Source organism: Elephantulus edwardii, unplaced genomic scaffold (genome assembly GCF_000299155.1).
Source record: "Elephantulus edwardii isolate Elephantulus edwardi_28Jun2011 unplaced genomic scaffold, EleEdw1.0 scaffold00018, whole genome shotgun sequence".
Classification (NCBI taxonomy): domain Eukaryota; kingdom Metazoa; phylum Chordata; class Mammalia; order Macroscelidea; family Macroscelididae; genus Elephantulus; species Elephantulus edwardii.
The window spans coordinates 19,238,468-19,258,199 of NW_006399768.1; positions in this window are offsets into that span (position 1 = coordinate 19,238,468).

Sequence of the window (19,732 nt, forward strand, 5' to 3'; positions counted from 1 at the left end):
CTTTCACCAGCCCTCCATCTAATAACTTATATATGAAGCTTCCATGGCTTCTGTGATTTCAAACACATCAGCTGATGGTAGTTCCTTATGTTGGGATCAGTGTCTCTGAAGTACAGTCGCAATATTTATCGGTCAAAGGTGATGCATCCTGTAGAATTGCTGACCTTTCTGCCGGAACGGATGTCATGTGCTTTTGGCATCTCCGATTACCTGGGATGATGGGGGGGTCTGGTGGCTGTCCTGTGAGGTGCCCAACTTTAGCCAGTCAGAGCCGAGCCTCTGTTTTGACCTTTCTGCTGGAATGGATGTCACGTGCTTTTGGCGTCTCTGATTACCTGGGAAGAGCTACCTGCTCCTTATTCAGTAGGCTAGCGGAATGCCACAGAAAAGTATACAAAATATATAAGTGCATTTTAATTGCTCCATTTGTCTCCTAGATTGCCAATAGATATATCAATACACTTCTATTTTCAGAAATCATATAATTTATGATCTTGTCATAAAACTAAAGTGAACTTAGGAAGAATAACATGTGCCAATTTCTGTAGTGTCCTTTTTTATGATCTTTAATCCATATCCAATTTCATAGGACCCACATAGTTTGACTCTTTAACAAGATTTGTAACTCAAAGAAGAGTCACATTACTCTTACTTTACAAATAAGAAAAGAGAAACTTAAAGAAGCTGAGACCAGGATAGTTGGTGCTGAAACCACGAGTAGAATTCAAATGTTTTAGATCCTAGCAATGCAGTGCATCATAAACAAGATTGTCTAGAAAATTCCAAATTTTCCGTTTAATATGTTCACTAGTTGCCCCACTGCAGTAAAATGTGGAGAAAAAAATGAAGTATTCAAGATCAGATTATGTTCCTCTTTATCCAGAAACGTACTCTGTGTCTTCTACTGACAGTGCGCATTAGTGAAAACTAAGAACTTTACCATGACTCATCAGTCAACAGCCCAATTCAAACATTTCATTGGTGTTCCTAGGAAAATGAATCTCAATGCCTTTGAAATGCATATACTACCATGACTTTATTATTTACTAAGAGTAGTGATGTAATAAAAATCGGAAATACCCAAGTCCATAGAAATAAATATGTTTAAGAAGTTAAAAAAAAAAGTTCAACACAGGCTATATTTACAATGGAAAAAAGAGACCTCATGAATTAATGTCAGCGCTTAAGCTCTCAGGTCAGTCTCTCACACAACTGCATTGTGATTCAAAACAGCCTTTTTAAGGACTTGGAGTAAGAGAATGGACCCTGAACCTCTTAGATAAAGAAATGTTTGTGAGGGGTACTGTACTGATGTTAGGGACAGTGACAGATGCTGTGATTGCCGTAGAAGACCACAGATTTCTTCATGAATCGTCTAGATGGGACACACAGATCAATCATTTGTTCTTGTAAGTCTTCAAATAAGTAGAAAATAATTTGGCACCAATATTTCCAAATTACTCATAAGCAGTATGGCATAGAATCCAAGCATTCCTATTTCAGCTGCAATGAAAGTGTACTCTGGATAATTAAATCAACATTAAGCTAGTCATGCAAGAAATGCTTAACTTTTTATTTTCAAAAGGAGTTGCATTTACTCCTCTAAATCAGGAATAGAAAATAAATTAATGTTATTTAAAGCTGCGCAAATCCACTTCCAGTTTTAAAAGATGAAGAAACAGTTCCTGTCCTGAGAAAGATTAAGAATGTTCTTAGGCTTCTCAGCTGAACTGCTAATTCCTTCTGTAAATTGTGTGAGCATAACTAATAAAAATGTGTACAAGCTTTCATAAAATTACATTGTTGCTCCAACTAAAACATCTTCAGTGATGATGAGCAAAATCATTTTCTATTGTTGTCACAATAGTTGTCTTAAAAAAAATCTCTAGAGAAAATGATTAATTAGATTTCAATTACACTGAAGAAAAAATGTACTTTACATACTCAACACTAAAAAGCATTATAGTGTTTCTTTAATGTGTTTAAAAATTCAAAAATGTTTTTAAAAGCCACTTAAAAAGTCAAAGCAAAAGCAAGCTAATGGAATATGGTGCCATCCTTCAAGTTGATGTATGTTGAGTTTCTCCAGGTCCTCTCGTATGACATTACACAGACATTGTTGGAATTTTTCTGAATTATCTTTGAAATTTTGAAAGACCCATTATGATCTGTTGACAGACGCAAAGAATAATCTCTGTTGCTCTGCCATGACTTGAAAGAAGCTCTGGGGGGGATGGAGGGAAACCTATTTCTTCCCTTGAAGAGGAAGGAGCGTTGGCAACAAGGCTGCTGGTTTTGTCTTGTCTGTATTTGGCATTTAAAAAGACTTGTCTGTGTCTGCCATTATGTCCTTAGTGAAACACATATTCTGCAATGGCATTTCCCTTTTGCCTTTGTCTTTTCTTCTCTTTCCACTCCCTCTAACCATGGTTACTCTGTCTCATCTCACTCATCTGGTTTTTTCTTTTCTCTGAATTTGATTGTTCTCTTAGTCTTAGATTTTCTTTTTTTCTTAATTCTCATTGACCATTTTTTCATGTAAGTAAAAGTTATACATGTTCTCCTAACATTTTTAATTGTACTTTGTTAATCAATATGGCTCGATTAACAAGAGATAACATTTTAAATAACACAGAATATCTTATAAGAACTTCTTATATGCTGTTAATAGAAATTTGATACATTTTTGTGTCAACTATGTCTAGAAATAAATTTTCGTTTTTACTTTTTTCAGATGACATTTACAATATTTTTAAATGCCGTTTATTTGGAAAAGCTGTATAGGAAGCTTATATTTTTCAAAACTTGTTTTCCAAGTTTAACAAAAATCTATATTCCTCCAGTGCACAAATACTCGCTATATTGAGAGGTGGGATGGATGACTTCATAAGGACAATTCAATGTGAGTTTGGGCACTATTGACATAATAAAGCAATCTAAAAAAGCTTTTGTCACTCCAAGTATAAATTCTTTAAAATCTTCCTTATACTTCATAAGATTGATATGCCCTCTTCTTTCTCCCCATACTCCAAAAGGTAAACCTAAAACCTGTGCATATTAGTCAAGGAAAGGACTAAGTTTAGAAAAATTAAGAATTTCATTTTAAGAAATGTTTGCCTACTTAAACCCAACATGAAAAGGGAAATAGCAGTTCAGTGAGGGGTTAGTGTTCCTTTAATTGTCTTCTAGGTTCTACATTTTGTCCAAAGGCCAATAGGTGCATAAAAACAATAATAAAATCTAAAATCATTTTTGTCAAACCAATTTTGACTTATAGACCCACAGACCAGACATAAAGTGCCTCATAGGGTTTGCAAGGTTAATCTTAAAAGAATCAGACCTTTCAGACCTTTTAATTTTTAACATCCATATATTCTCTTTCTCTCTCTCTCTTTCTCATTGCTTTTGGGTAGGAACTGACTCATTGCTTGGCCACCATTTGATTATTAGGAGAGTATATATCACACGGAAGAAGCTTTCCCATCTTTCTCCCTTGGAGCTGCTGGTGGATTTGAACCACCGGAGAGATGCTACCTTTAGATTAGCAGTACATCTCCCTATGGACTCTGCCCCAAAGCTTATTCACAGAACAACTGGTAGATTCATTCTGTGAACTTTTCAGTCAGCAGGTTATGGGCTTAACAATATGCCATTAAGACTTATTGACATGAACTATAAACTCCATTCAACTGAAATATAAATAAAATTCCAAACAAAACAACCTCTGAACCAGTTGCCTTCAAGTAGAGTTGAATCCATGATGACTCCATATGTCTGAGTAGAAATGTACTTCATTGGATTTTTAATGTCCATGATCTTTTAGGTGTTGAATATCAGGTCTTAGAAGATTTCTCTGAGTGGATTAGAACTACCAAAATTTAAGCTAATAGGGGAAGCCTAAATGTTTGTGCCATTCATAGACTCAGTAGGGTCCATTGTGGCCTTATTAAGTCTACATAGATCCCGTGATGGATATCTTCTAAATACATAAAAAAGGCTGGGCTAAATGCTTAAAATTCTCTCTAAGCCTATTTCTCCTGTCTGTTGAACAAACCATAACACTTGAAAGTCCAATTTTTTAACTATCCAGGGTATCTCTTTCCAATTTAGTCAAAAGAAAATTGAATTTCATAGAATTAAAAAAGCAAGAAACCCCAATTAGCTCTCGATTTTCTTGTATTAGGAAAGTTCTCCACAAATGGGAATTGCCGAATAAAGGCTGAAATTCTTGTCATAAGGAGCCCTGCTACTATGGGTGGAATCCGTGAGGTTCGCTTTGGGAAAAGATGAGCAGTCTCCTGCCATAAATATTTACACTTTCAGAGACCCAGTGGAGTGTCTCTGTGGGTCGAGATAAATTCAAAAACAGTTGATTTGGGTTTTGGTGTGGTCATGTGGTGTAAAAAATAGAGAACTCGTGGTTAGAAATCTTAACTTCATTTCTTTCTTAAACAAGTGTTTGTGATCAAGCATCCCCTAAGTGATGGGTGCCAGTTTTGGTACCTAAATTTTCTGTCTAGGATCCACCACTCATTGACTATGTGGGACTTGGCATAAGTGGTTTAAGCTTTTGGAAGTTTGGTTTCTTGTTAATAAAATCAGAAAGTAATACCTTGTTTGTTGCATGGGCCTTTGTGGTGAGGTACTATCTGATGAGCTATTTATGAGTTATTTACAATTGGTAGCATATTATATAAAATTGTTATTGTGTACCGTACAATCAGAATCAACCCATAGCTGACCCTCTGGCGGGTTTTCAGAGGTGGTTAATCACATGGGAGGAGATTGTCCGTCCTTCTCCCACAGAGCAGCTTGTGGCTTCCAACCACATGCCTTCAGGACTGCAGCGCAGATTCTTGCCACTAGGCCACCAGAACTCCCTAAAAGATATAAATTATTTTGTTATGGTGGTTGCAATAATTACTTTGCTTTGGAAAAAGATAATGAGAACACCAAAGAAAAAATGGCCCCAAAGCACTGTAGTGTACAGTACAATGCTCCTTAGGTACTTGGCAAGCTTTGTACACACCATCTCATTTAAGTCACAATAAGATAGTATGAAGATGGATTGTAATTATCACTTATAATTTACACGTGACAAACTAAAGATAAGTAACAGCTTGAAAGGAATGAACCAAGAACTAAAGATAGTTAGTGTCCAAATACCACAAGGGGAAGGATCATAAGGTGACAGTAATTATTTCACAGTAGTGTGCTGTTGTTATGTGCTGTTGCGTCACCTGTGACTCATAGCAACCCCATATACAAGAGCCCTAAACCCAGCTCTATCCTGTGCCAGTCTTATTGTTTCTGACTCACCCACCCCCATTACCCAAGTCACTGAGTCACTCCATCTCATCGAGGGTCTTACTCTCCTGAACTGTCCCTCCACCCTCCCAAGCATGAGATCCCTCCTTGCAACATGTCCAACTTAGGTCAGATGAAGCTTCAGAATCCTTGCCTCCAAGGAGCAACCTGATTTCACCCTCTCCAGGATGAACCTGTTCATTTTTCCTCCCCAACACCACAGCTCAAAGACATCAATTCTCCTTCTATCATCCCTAGAATACAGAAGTGTTTTTAAAATAGATGCAAATATGTAGATAAACCCAATAGTTGTATCTAAACACTTTATTTGTGAGTTCTGGTGGCCTAGTGGGTAAGGAATTAATAATGCCAAACCAAAGGTAAGCCGTTCAAAGCCACTCTTTGGTCCACAAGAGAAGATTTACAGTGCAATTTATAGCTTTTGAAAAAATCTTTGAAGGGTCAGTTTTGAAGCTTTGAGTCAGTTCAGACTAGATTGCAATGAGAGAGAGAAATACTTTTTAGCACTTTTTTTTTAAACAAAATCAAGTTTGTATACCTGTGATATAATGGATCACTTTTATAGGACCTTTCTAGTCATAGTCTTGTAATGTCTCCCAATTATTTGGAGGTAGCTGTTCTGGTGAACCATGATTAAGATGACAGAAGAGTAATCAATGCTTTTTAATTGTGGTGCTGGAGAAGAGTATTGACCGTATCATGGACTTTCAGGAGAACAAAAAGGCCTGTCTCAAAGAGAATAGAATCAGGTTGCTCCTTGGAGGCAAGAATTTGGAAACCCCATCTCACATACTTTGGGCATGTTGTCAGGAGGGACCAGTTCTTGAAGAAAAACATCATGCTTGGAAAGTTAAAAGGTCGGTACAAGAGAAAGACCCTGGATGAGATGGATTAACACCGTGATTGTGGCAATGGGGCCAAGTGTGTTGGAGGTGATGAGGTTGACTTAGAACACGACAAGTTTCAGAACTGGTTTTCATGGGGTGGCTATGATTTGTAGTCAACTAGATTGCACATAACAACAACAACAACATTCTGGTGGCCTAATGGTAAGAACCTGTGCTGCATACTCAGAGACACTTGATTAGAATCCTCCACGTGCTCCGCAAGAGAAGTATGGGAAATCTCCTCCCATGTTGCTTCTGAATACCAACTAGGGGGTCAGCTCTGAGTCAGTTCGCACTCCATGGCACAAAACAGCAACATGTATGTAAGGTGCTTATTAGCTACAAAGAGGATAGGACAGTTTACCAGCATTGCAAATTAGGTACATAGAGCCCTGCCGAGGTAGAACCATATAAATAAGGCATATAGAAGCCTAATGAAGAGATTGGTCTGTTTGGCCATCTGCTAAGTTTAATATTAGCCGTTCCAGAGGTGGAAATGTCAGGGTTATTATGTACCATTAGTGGGAACCAACTCTTAGGACACTCCAAGTGGATTTCAGAGGCAGTAAATAGAGGATAGTGTCTGTCTTTCAGCCACAGATCAGCTGGTGAATTTGAACTGCATGCCTTTGAATTTACCGAGCAACTCCTTACCACCTTGTTACCACCAAAAAGGAGGGGCAGGAGCAGGATGCTTCCTTTGGACCCAGGGTCCTTGCACTGGAAGCCTCCTAGCCCCAGGAAATAGAGAGTCGTTACAATAGAGACTGTGAGAAGCTGTTGTAGAGTAACGGATGACAGCAAAACAACATATCTGGGACAGCAAAGTGAACAGGGGGACAGCCTGAGGCTTATTTGTGGTGTAGCTGGGAAGGCACTGGTCCTGATCTCAAGCCTGAATCCTGAATAGTTTCTGTTCTGAATTGCAACCCTAGTCAATGCTATAATTTTAAGTATTGTCTGTGAGTTCTGAGTGGCCTTTGAAATCTGGAACTCAGTAGAACAGTCAGGAGTGCCATGGGAGAGAAAATTGCTTTTTGAGTTGGTAATAAAGTGAGAGAGTAGAAGGAAGTATGTCTGACCTCCACCTCATAGGAATCAACTTTGGGTTGCGATGCAAATGTTGCGATTCTCTGCCTCTGTTGAAGTTGAAAGAGTTCAGATAGCTCCAGCATATCATTTTCACAATGACAAGCCACTTCATTGATTATCTGATATTTAAGTATGGACCTCCTGGACGTATGTTACATGCATTATCTTCTACTGTGAGTTTAACTCCATGAACTGAGTAAACAGTGTTTAAAACAAATACTAGTTCTCTCTTATCCAAATAAAAATACTTGCCTTCTATTAACTTAAGCTTTTAAATTGTCAAATGAGAATTATTCATGAAATTCTCAAAACAGAATCATATTATATGTATTTAAACCATTTGCTATGAACAAATAAATGATCCTATAACATTTGTAAATTAATTGTAATTTATTTCCTAATGGCAATCTCAAAACACGTTTGTTAATTTTGTTAATTATACCACTGTCGTTGACTTTATCAGCTCCCTTTCACTTTTGCTGAAGAGATACTTATGACATTTAGTGTTTAATGTCATTAGCTTATTTTCTTTCCCTGAATAAGGATGAGAATATTGTTCAGCAATTTTGAATTCTAACAGGAATAAATGTAAGATGTGGATATATCTGTTGGTTATACATGCGGTAAAAATCATAGTTGTTAAGAAATAACCACAATAAAAACAGAGAATGAACGTATTCTGGGAGAAAAAAAAATGGTTCACGAGGGTTAAGAAGAGGTTCTTCAGCAGATTGCTTTGCCCAGCATGCTGTAATATCTCTTTCCAAAGCATATTGGCAAACTACACTGTACAATCTTGATAAGGGAGATTTAATTAAAATGCTGTAAGCATAAGATCTCTGCCTCCATGCTATAGAAGATTTTGTCAAAAGAATTTTATTACAAACCTAGCAGGATTTTTAAAATGTTTTATTCACTTTTAGCCATCCCACTGATTACTTTATGGTTGGAAGTATAACACAACCAGTCGGTTCTTAATAAGGGCTTTTAAAAATCACAGCATGTTCTTCAGCCCCTCAGTACAGGATGAATGTGACATCAGGGACACAAATATCATTACCTTGATAAATTACTGACGGCATAATGATTATGGAAATCATCATCGACTGATCATCAGTCACAATTTATTTCAAATCAATGTCTACAATTTGTAGCCTGGATGGAAGTTTTATCAAAACCCCCTCTGATATAGTACAGCTCTTCCTAGCTAACTTCCTCCTAAGAGCATTGCCGCTTCGTCATGCATCATCTGCTGTTCATGAATGGAACCACTCAATGATTCCATGGCCTCAAGCAATCCAAATTAGACAGGAGAACATTGGGCTACCGCACACTCATAGGCAAACTCGTTCAGAAAGTAGTTTAATTTAAGAACCAGCAAATGTGCCAAACTACAGAATCCCTCCCTAGGCACAACATTTCCCATTTTTCTCCCCTTCCAATTGGCAATAAATGGTAATGTTTGACTTTACTATGCTGTTAAATAGCAAATAAATTGTTACAGATACATGACGTGTTAGACATTTGCATCTTCAAAACCATCTTTGTAACAGGAAAGCATCATTTGCATGGTTTTGTCTGGGAGTTGGGAGTGCTCATTATTCTTTTCCAACACATTTAACATTTCAAGTAAGTTTAAATCAGTACGGTGCAATGGCTCAGTCATTGTTGTATTATTATATAGTATTTTTGTAATGTTTAAGTTAGTCTTCATAAACCTGTGTAAGGAAAACTTTGTCCACAGAAGGCTGCCTTTTCAACGTAACATTACTGACTCTAAATTACACTTTATCTACAGTGAGGGGAGCTCTTCGCTCTTAGGAAGTTGCACTGCTAACCCAAGAAAGTAACTCTCTGGCCATTTAAATTCACCTGCACGCCTGTGAGAGCAGTATGGCTGGTCTACGCCAGTCCCATTTATAACCTCAGAAAACCGGCTCTGGTCGGTCAGCTATGAGTCGGTTCTGACTCAACAGCCATGTGTTTGAGTTGTGTTGTTTTGGTTTTGGTTTTTGTTTTGTTTTAAATTAGCAACCATGGAGATTTTATCTGAATACATTGTTGTTAGGTGCCATCAAGTCAACTCATAATAACCCAGGATTAATAGATCTAAACTTTGCCCTATCCTGTGACATCCTCATCAACTCTGATATACTTGAGCTAATTATTGCTGTCACTGTGTCAATTCATTTTGGTGAGAGTCTTTCTTTATTTAACCCTCTACCTTTGCAAGCATGGTAACTTTCTCTAAGAACTGCCCAATATATGTGAGACAAAGGCTCACTATCCTTACTTTCAAGGAATGCCTGTCTGCACTTTGTCTACTACAGATTTGTTTGTTCTTTGGGCAGTGCATCAGATATTCAGTACTATTCTCCAGAACCATAGCTCAAAAGCATAGATAGATTCTTCTTCTGTCATCCTTATTCATTGTCCAACATTCAGATGAATAGCAAATAATTGAAGAGACTAAAACTGATTTTTAATCAGGTGCACCTTAGTCTTTATACTGGTATCACCACACCTTTACGTTTTGAAGAGGTCCTTGGCAAGACATACACATACAGAGCCAATCTCACTGTCTCTGACACACCTACACCCATTATCCAAGTTACTGTGTCAATCCATCTCTCCTGCACTTTTCCAAGCATGATGTCATCCTCCAAGAACTGGTTCCTCCTGAAAATATTCCCAAAGTATGTGAGATGGAGCTTCAAAATCCTTTTCTCCAAGGCACAATATGGCTTCACCTTCTCCAGCACAGACCTGTTTGTTCTCTCAGCAGTCAAAGGCATTGATTCTTCTTCTGTCACACTTACTCATTGTTCAGCTATCTGATGAATAACAAGCAATTGCGAAGACCATGGCCTGGATCAGGTGCACCTTGGTCTCCAGCCTGACCTCATTCCTCTTAAGCACTCTGGAGAGGTCCCCGACAGCAGATTTTCCTAATGCAATTTGTCTTTTGATTTTCTGCCCGATAGTGCCAAGTGCGTTGACTATGGAACCGAGTAAGCTGAAATTGTTAACACTCTGAATCTCTTCCCAAGTCTATCACGGTGTCACCAATTTCCTTAGTAAGCAAGAATCTTTGTTTTCTTGATATTGAGCTTCAATCCATATTTGGAGACCATAGTCCTTGGTCTTCTGCAACAAATGCTTCAGGTCCTCCTCAGTTTCTGCAAGCAAGATTGTGTCATCTGGATAATAGTTGCAATCTGCAAGCAGGTTGTTGGTGACTCTTCCTCCAATCCTGATGCCACAATTCATCCTCATAAAGTCCATCCTCATGAATAATTTATTCCTCAAATTATTGAAAAGATGTGGAGATACGATGTATTCCCGTTACCACTCTTTTCCTGATTTTGAACCATGCAGTGTTTCCCCTTGCTCTGTTCTGATGACTGCTTCCTAGTCCAGATATAGGTTGTGCATGAACACAACCAAGAGTTCTGGGATTCCCATTCTTCTCAAGGTTAGCCAAAATTTGTTGTGATCCACACAGTCAAATGCCTTTTCATAATCATTGAAACACAGACAGACATTCCACTGGTGCTCTCAGGTTTCAGCCAAAATCCATCTGACACTGGATATGATGTCCCTAGTGCCACAGCCTCTTCTAAACTCAGCTTGTATTTCTGGTAGTTCTCTGTCAATATACTGTTCCAGTTATTTTTTAATAATCTTTAGCAGGATTTTGCTTAATGTGATATTCATGATACTGCACTCTGTTAGATCACCTTTTCTTGGAATGAGGATAAATATGTATATCTTGTAGTCAGTTGGTCAGGTAGCTGTCTTCCAGATTTCTTGGCACAACTTGGTTCTATTTACATATACGTGTGTGTCTGTGTGTGTATTTATATGTTTATATACACTATACTATATATAGTAAACTCTATTTTTTACTCTCACTTCTTCACTAGAAGGCTGAAATAATTTATTATGGCTATGTGGCACAGACGCCCAAAATATTTGCAGTTCTCATTCACCTAGAACCAGTAATCTCCTCTGAAATATCAGCTGTTGAAAACCTTATGAATTGAAGTGCTTCTCTGAAACATGTGAGGCCTCAGTCAGACTTGACTTGTTGCCAACTGCTTTGGTTTTTGTTTTGGCATGTGATTAAAATAGAGAAAGTGATGTAGAGAAATATCACAGAAAGGAAATATATAAGTTCAGATATTAGTTATATTTTATAAGATAATATTCATATAAGATTTTTAATAGAGAAAAATATTTATGAAAATTGGCCCCTGGAAGTAGATTGAGGTAAAATTTAACATTAAACATGTTATTTTCTTATTGTTTATTGTATATTTTCTTTGTGTTTTGGATAAAGCTCATTGTTGTTGCTGTTAGGAACCACGAAGTCAAATGTGACTCATAGTGACCCTATGACCAACAGATGTGAACACTGTCCTATTATGTTTAATCTTCACAAACTCAGACACACTCAAGTCCATTGCTATAGTGACTATGTTAGCCCACCTGGTTGAGGTTCTTCCTCTCCTTTGCTGTCCTTCTACCTTCCCAAGCATGATGTTGCTCTCTCCAAGATAGAACTTCTCCTAGCAACATGCCCAAAGTATTTAAGATGAAGCTTCATCATCTTTGCTTCCAGTGAACACTCTGGCTGCACTTTCTCTAAGACCTATCTTTTTTATTTTTTTTTTTAGTCCCTGAGATATTTAGCACTTTCCTCCAACACCAAGCTATGAAAGCCTCAATTCTTATTTTGTCATCCTCAGTTATTGTCTATCTCTCAGATGCATAACAGGTGAAGGAAAAGACCATCGCCTCAATCAGGTGCACCTTAGTTGGTCAGGTGGCAAGTCTAGGATTTCAGCTGTTTGCTGAAACCTCTCAGTTGACATTCTATCAATTCCAGGAGCTTTCTTTTTTGTCAATGTTTTCATTACAACTTAAACTTCTTCCCTTTAGTTCTAATGGTTCTTGTGCATATGCCACTCCTTAAAATGGTTCATTGTTAACCAAGTATTTTCCACAGTCATCCTTGGCCTTGTTTTGACTGCTGATATTTAGCTTATCCATTGACTCTTTCCCACAGCTATAATCAATTTGGTTCCTGTATATTCCGTTAAGTGAATTTCATGGGAACAGTTGCTGTTTAGGTTTTTTTTTTTAATATAAAGTGTTTGCAATGGATAAGTGATGCATTGAACAAAGTTCTATTATGCAATCTCCAGATTTATTTCTGTCACCAAGTCTGTATTTTCCAAGTATCAATCTTCCTTGTTTCCAGCTTTTTTATCTTCATCTTGAATAATAATTAGTGTCTTTTAAGTGCTTATCCAGTCTATATCAGATAGTAGAAGTTGATAGAAATTCTCAATTTCTTCCCTTTTGTCTTTGGTGATATGTATATTTATTTGAATAATAGTTGTATTAACAGGCCTTTTCTGTTTGTGTGTGGATATTATTTTATCAATGACAGCAATAATCTTAAACTGTTCCTCATTACAATGAATATGGCATCATCCATCTTCAATTTTTCATTTACATAGTAGGTTATTTGATTATCTGACTTAAAATGGCTAATAGCAGTCCATCTCAGTTCACTAATGCCTACAATAAAGATCTTTATGCATTCTATTTGATTTTTTACAACTTCTAATTTTCCCAGATTCATACCTCATATATTCCCTGTCCAAATTATTAAAGTATGTTTGCAGCTTTTGCTCATTTTAAGTCCTGCCACATCAGCCAATTAAGTCCCTTTAATGAAAGACAGCTTTACTCCATCCACATCATTAAAGTGGACTCTACTTTAAGGAGGAAACTCTTCCCCCATCACATTTTCAGTACTTTGTAACTAACTTAAAGGGTTCATCTTTCAGCACTATGTTGTATAATATTATACTACTGTTCCTGAAGGGCTTGAGGGCTCATGGTTTCAGAAGTGGCTCTTGGTTCTAAGACTATGTCTAAGTCTGGAAACTCAGCTGAAACCTATCCACCATGAGTGACTCTGATGGTATCTGAAATTCTGTAGTCAGAGCTTTCAGCATCACAGGAGCACGCAAGCCATTATACCTTTCTTCAGCAAACTCGTTGAAGAGCTCATCTTCAGAATCAGACAATTCTCTGGGGATACAAAGATGAAGGGGTAAGTATGCTGGCTCAATGATGTTTAATGTTCATGTATGCTGTGGTTGCTGTTAATATGATCTAGTTGGAATTATCGATAGCTGACCTTCCAGTGTATTTTCAGAGGCTAAGAAGAGATTACCCCTCTTTGTCCCATGGAGCCACTGGTTGATTCAAACCACATGCCTTTGAGTTTGCAGTGAAACTCTTTACCACCAGAGCATCCCTGTTCACATATAGCACAGGGAAATATACATGAACCAGTAAACAACCAAATAAATACGTTTATTTCAGGTGTCAGTAGAGAATTCTTTTAAAAGTGTGGTGTGAGGTAAAATATGAGAGTCATTAAATTGAGAACTATTTGAAATGTTTGAGAATGGCCACAAGACCATCAAGAAAAGAGAGTCTGGGTTGCAGGAATGTAAAATATACAGTGTGAGGGTCCAAAAGGCAACAAGCAGCAGAGGGCCTAAAGAGTGGAGAGAAAAAATTTCTAAAAGGGGGGATCTGAGCATCAGGTAGTGTAAATATTAGAAAGAGAGTGACTTGTTCCAAAGTGGTGAAGAAGCAGAGGAGCAAGGTGATCTGATTTTCATTAAGGAAATACGCTTCTCTGCGCTGTGAGGATGAGTGACAGAAGAGCAGAAGTGGAAAGAGTGAGTCCAATTAGGACACTGTGACCAATGTGCCCTCCCCGTGGTAGACTATCCTTCCCAAATCCCCAAATGGGTGAAGTAATTCTGGTTGCAGAATACACATACATCTTTTTACTTCTTAATACTTACTTTGTTTGTTCAAGGAAAACGTGTTTGAAAGTATAACTGTGATCCATAGGATTTTCAAACACTGGTGACTTCTGAAAGGGCACAGTTGTCCAATCGTCCAGCTAGTGGCTGAGCGTTAGCCATTCATACCACCCTAGAACAATGAGGATTTATGTGCAGAACAAAAAGTTACATGTAACACTGTATGCTCGGATCCAAACTAATGTTTAAGGATGTGCTTGAGTAAAGACAGGAGGTGGAAGATAGAAGCACTCTGGACAGGGGAGACAGCTCGAGCAAATAACAGGAAAAAGAGAAAGCACATGGTCTTTTCAAAGGAGTTTCAATAGACTGAAGCAAAGAATTCACATGGGCTGCTACATCATAAGGGAATAGTGGGAAATGAGGCAAGAAAAGAAAATTGGAACCAGATTAAAGAGGGAGCTTAATGCCTGGCCAAGGAATGTGGTGTGTACTGTTGATACTAGACAACTCTTGAAGGTTTTTGACCATGGGTGTGACGTGATGAAAAGGTATTTGGGAAGATTAATCCTACAGCTGTGTGCAGAACGGGCAGGTGGGAGAAGAGAGAAGAGTCAGCCGGCAGCTGCTATAGGTTATCTGAGGTTGAGGGGAACTTTGAGTTTGTGGTTCCTGGGTTTTCAAAGGAAAATAATTTTACGAATGCCCCAAATCCATCACTTCTGCTTTCATCATATGAACTATCTGATTCTTTAATAAGATTTATCAAGAAATGTTCTCCCTCCCTATAAAATTACAATAATACTCCCCCTCACAGAAAAATTATTTACCCTTCTCTCCATTACTTTCTTGGCTGACAGTGACAAACTAACAACAACAACAAAACGACAAGAAAATCACAGAAGAGTAGGAAATTATGAAAACAAGTGAATGTTTTGCTAAGGAAATGTTTATTACTGTGGTTTTCATCATTATGAGTTAATTACAGGCTCTCAGCAAATATCCCATTGTGAACTCAGAGGTGCAATATGTTTTATTTGAAAAAGGGAAATAGTGATTTCCTTTCCAACATTCAGTTGCATTTCCTGCTATTTTAAGACTACTCAGTGGTACCAATATACTTTGACAACCAATTATCCCAGCATGTCTTTGCAGTGTATTTTAACTATAATGCTTTTTAAAAGCTTGAATTGCAAGACCAGAATCCTATCATAATTGATCAGATGTTCATCTAGAGTTGTCTGAACATTATTTGTGTATTATCTGAATAACCTAGATGATGTATATGAGTGTAAAAAACACTTGTTAGAGTAAGATATGCTAACTTCCTTTGAAGCTGCTATTTTTAACTCCCACCCCCCCAAACTTTTTCTTCACTACTCCAATTCTAACCATGAGATGAAATAAAATGTAGCATAATAAACCATCTCTGGGAGATCATAGTGTAATTGACCAAAGCCAGTTGCCATCTAATTATTTTAAAATAAATCAGTTACAGGCCTTGTAAACCTAACTTTGCCCACATCATCTTTGTTTTATGGTAAATTTGGTTCGAAGGATGGAACAGTACATATTCTACAAGCAAAAGGTGACTTTACAGACTAAGAATTCTCCATGTAAATGTTACCCTAGCGCCTGTTAACTACAATTCATTGTTTAAAAGCTGACATCTGTAATTGATTCAGGGCCATTGCTTAATTTACTTTGGTTTAATTTTTTTTTTCACCCCCTCAATTGGCTTCTCCAGAGGAGGAAAATCAGACAGTAGTTACTGCTTTGGAAAGAAAAGATAAGCTGAACACTTTGGAATGCATTTTTCTAACACTCCTTCGCCAAGTGCTACATGACTGTATCAAATTTCTTTAGACTTTGATAATGAGAAACAGACAATTCTTCAGAAAATACAACCAAGAGATTTGCAGTAATAGAGGATTTCAGAAATACACATGGTTCTAAATGGCACTGAGATTATGTGCTTTAGAGTTCGGAATCTTTTCTTTTTTTCATGTTTGAGTAGGCAATATGGTTGATTATCAGGTTGAGAAAGGGCAGAGGCCCTGCCTGCTGATTATAAATGTGCGTGTGTGTAAAATTTTCACACATAATATAATATTTCAAAGTTATTTTTATGGAGGCTCAGGGGTCCCAGAACTTAAACAAAACTGCTGATCATTGGCTCCAGGAAATACTTAGAAGAAATCATAGAGTTTTTTTACATCATATGGAGTCATTTGCAGACTTTGGGGCAACAGATCACATAATGTTTATTTATTCAGCTGGCTTTGGAGATTTGAGCAATATTTGGAGACACATGAATCTTTGCCTCGCTTAATAAAAAGTATGCTCAAAGGTATAACTATAGCATTTTCATATACAAAAGGTTCTCACAAGCAGAGGTTGATATTGACAAAAATAAAATTTTAAAATTAAAAAGAAAGAAATCAAACATACAAACAATCCTCTTCTCTTCCTTAATATTTAGCAGACTGTGTGTCCCTTATGCTGTAATGCTTGGAACGAAATTATTATCTTTTTACAAGAATGCTGCGAACAATGCTTACATTATTCATTATATCCTCCATGACAAAGAAGACCTGGTTCACCTTCTAAGAATAATAATTTAACAGAAGACGCATGATTTTGTTAATATTATTGGTAGAGCTTCATTTCATTAGGTTTTCAAAGAAAGAGTTAGAAGAAATATTTCTTACATATGGATTTTGAGGAACATTATGCCTCTCAATCTTGAGGCAGTCTTTCAACATATATGTCACTTAGAAGTCTTTAACAGATGTAGAATGCAACTTGCCCAACTGACTCTCAAAATATAAAGATCTCAGTCTGCACCTGAATTATTCGTCATGTGAACAATAGTCTAAGCAGGACTGCAACTTGCTGAGCTTTTCGCTCACTGCTTATTTTGTCAAGTTTGCTTGCTTATTTAAAGGAGCCCTGATGGCATAGAACGAGTTGTGTTACTAACCAAAAGATAGTTGTTGATTTTGTTAGGTGCCATTCAGTTGAATATGACTCACAGCAACCCTGTTATCAACAGATCTGAACCCTATCCTGTTCTGTGCCAGCCTCATCATTGCTGGCACACGTGAGTCCATTGCCTGCAGTTACTGTGTCAAATCACCTGGTTGAAGGTCTTTCTCTCTTTCGCTGACTCTCCAGCTTTCCAAGATTAATGTCTTGTTCCAAGGAATAGCCTCTCCTAGCAACATATCCAAAGTACATAATATGAAGTTTTGCCACCCTTACCTCAAAGAAGAACTCTAACTGAACTTTTGAAAGACATATCTGTTTATTCTTTTGGCCACACATGGGATATTCAGTACTCTTGTCCAATACCGCAACTCAAAGGAAACACTTCTGCTGTCATCCTTATTCATTGTCCAGTTCTCAGATGAATAGCAAGTGATTAAAAAGATCATTGTCTGAATCAGACACACCTTTGTCTTAAAACTGACATTGCTTCTCCTCAGCAATTTGGAAAGATCCCTGACAACTGACTTGGCCAATACAATACATCTCTTGATTGTTTTAAGGGTGTTGATGGCGGATCGCAGTAAGATGAAATCATTGATGATTTCAAATATATTATTTGATAAGGATTTTTAAAAAACCAAACAACTCAAGCAGTTCTTGAAGTAGTTTGCTAACGGGACAGTAGATATTTAGGTCACCTCTGGTGGCCTAAGGGGAAAGGAGTTTTGTTGCCAACCCAAAGACAGGCAGTTCAAATATACCAACTTTTCTAGGGAAGAAAAATGAGCAATTTGTCCCATGGTATTTACAACCTCTGAAAACCCAATGGAGAGTCAGCTCTGAGTTGGTGTCAACTCAAAGACCATGAATTGTTCTTTGAAAATCAAGGCATTGTTTTAAGTACATAAATTCACTGACACGCATTTGTATGCTTGTTTGCTTGTATATGCACACAAGCACAAATTAACTCACAAACAATTGACTAAAAATAACTGCATGCTAAAAAGTGTAGGGTCATGTTGTTGCTGCTAAGTGCACCCTGAATTATGCAAATGAAACAATCTTGCTTGCTAAAAGTCAGCTCCAAAACCCAGGTGACTATCCTCACAATTGCCTTGGTGCTCAAGCCCATTGTTTCAGCCACTACATCAATGCATCTGGGCCTTCCTCTGCTTTGCTTTTCCGAGCATGATGTCTTTTCCCACGGAACAGCCCTTTCTTACAATCTGTCTCACTATACTTGCTGCTAACCAGCACTCTGGGTGAACGTTTTTCCAAGATAGATTTATTTCTTCATTTGGTAGTCCATTGTATCTTCTGTCTTCTTCACTAACACCAAAATTCAAAAACATCAGTTCTTTTGTGATCTTCCTTATTCACCGGTCAACTTTTACAAACTAGCCAGGCAATTGAAAGTTCTATAGCTTGGATGATACACATTTTTAGCATTTGAAAGAGTCTTTTGACAGAAGATTTGCCAATGCGTCCTTTTCTATCTTGAATGCTGCTTTCTTGGGTGTGGATTCTAGACCCAAGTAAAACAAAATCCTTGAAAATGTCAGTCTTTTCTCCATTTTATTATGACATTTGTTTACTTGTGAAGAGTTCTGTTCTTTTGATGTTGAGGTGTTATCTGCCTCTGAGGCTGTTGTTTTTGTTCTTCTGCAATAAATACTTCAAATCTTCTTTCCTTTCAGCAAGCAATATTGTTTCATCTGCATAATTCAGGTTGTTGATTAGTCTCCTTTAGGGTAATCAAAGACCACAAACTTAGAATTTTATAATATACTACTATATTTCTTGAAAAATGCAAGAAGATAGTTAGATAGATAGATGATAGATAGACAAATACATAGATGATAGATATAAACTTACCACTAAAACAATTAAAATTCCAATAAACTTTATCTATTCCATAGTTAACACATTTGATGATAAATTAGGAAATTTTTCCCTTTTGCATCTCTCTTACCAATATCCAAGAGCTCTGGTAAACTGCTCTGTTGAGAACTGTACTGCTAACTCAAAGACCATTCTCTCTGGCAATTAGTTGGACATCAATTTTTTCCTTTTTTATCATCTAAATCTAAAAATTTTTTAAAGCTTCATAAATAACAAGGTCTTCTTACTAAAAGCATGACATTTTTCTAGCATTAAGATGTGTCATAAACTGCAGAAGATTTTTTCTAACATATTGTTTTTGTCATGTACCATCAAGTTGTCTATGACCCATAGCGGCCCTGTATACAGCCACTCTGAAGTCTGTCCTGTACTGAACCAGTTTCATTGACTCTAACACATGTACCCCAGTCACTGTATCAATCCATCTCATCCAGGGTCTTCCTCTCCTGGACTGTCCCTCTCCCATCCAAGCATGATGTCCTTCTCCAATATCTGGTCTCTCCTGGCTGTGTGTCCAAAGTATGGAAGTTAGAACTTCAAAATTCAAGCCTCCAAGGAGAAACTTGGTTTTACCCTCTCAAAGACAGACCTATTTGTTTTCTTGGCTGTCCATAGTATGTTCAAGACTCTGCTCCAGCACCACAATTTGAAGGCATCAATTCTTTTGCTATC